Consider the following 1,215-nt stretch of genomic DNA (forward strand, 5'->3'; position numbering starts at 1 on the left):
TTATTTTTATGTGCCCCAAACTTTCAATTTTCTATAATAATTTTGTGGATTTTGCTTTATTGCATGAATATTATACATGGATATTGCACATGAGTATTATTATGAATATGACATGAGTGTTATATGCCTACCAACAACAAGTTGGTTCTTATGTTTACTTCTTTCTCAAAAATGCATTTCACAGATAGTAAAGATATTAAAAAGGAGTCTAATTTTAACCAAATATCCAAGTATTATAACTGGACCCAACTGTCAATACTGAATATATCAACATTCCCACATATTGGAAAGCTGCTTCCCCATACATATCACTGGCACCACTTTGTGCATGTGCTGAAACCACATTCTGTTGGCTGTGTTTTCTTGAGGGACACCTTCATTCTTCATTTGTTGAGTCCACTGTCTGTCTGCAGCTCTGACTCATCATCTGTATATTTGAAAATCTTTTCTGGCTGCTCTGAGAAGCGGTAAATCTACTTGGGGTCACAGTGGGTTAGACAGGCAAGCAGTAAATTCAGATGGCTCCTTCTGTCTTCATGGGCCAAAGGGCTTCTTTTGGCCACCTGGGACAGCCTTCTAGACCACCAAAGATGTCCAAAAGTGCATAGAATGCCATGTCTGGCTTTTTGTGGCCACGCCTAAGTCATCTGGCCAGTGAATGACCTTAGGGGCATTGTGGGTGCCCACCCAGGGCACCTGGGTGTCTCCACGGTATGTGCAGGGTGTTAGAGCCATCAGTTTCATGTCACCAATGCTGTATTTGAATTTCTAACAGTTTTTGTATTTGCTAGTAAAGTGTGCCCAGGGGAATAGCTACTGATCAAATGGAAGGGGCACATACTGACTGCAGAAGAGCTACGAGGTCTAGGTGGAACTTTGTGAGGATGTACAGAGAATGGCTCCAGTAATGGGACATGTTTTGAGGACTCAAAGTGAGAGAAACATAATCTGAGATCATAAAAATCGTCACTGAGGAATTGCTGTTTATGACTCCATCCTGAATGGGTAGACAGTGGCAAGATTCTTATAGCTGGTCTATTCGTTTCTTGCTACATTTCATTCTCTGCAACAGCAGACACTACGTTGGCAAAGGAGTCTTGTCTTGTTTTTTACCGTAAACAGGTTATCTACCATTTTGCTCTGCATGCAGGCAGGCTAAGTCGATTCAATCGTTTCTGACTCTTTGTGGTGCTATGGACTGTAGCCCACCAGGCT

Source organism: Capricornis sumatraensis, chromosome 15, assembly GCF_032405125.1.
Source record: "Capricornis sumatraensis isolate serow.1 chromosome 15, serow.2, whole genome shotgun sequence".
In the NCBI taxonomy this organism is placed as follows: domain Eukaryota; kingdom Metazoa; phylum Chordata; class Mammalia; order Artiodactyla; family Bovidae; genus Capricornis; species Capricornis sumatraensis.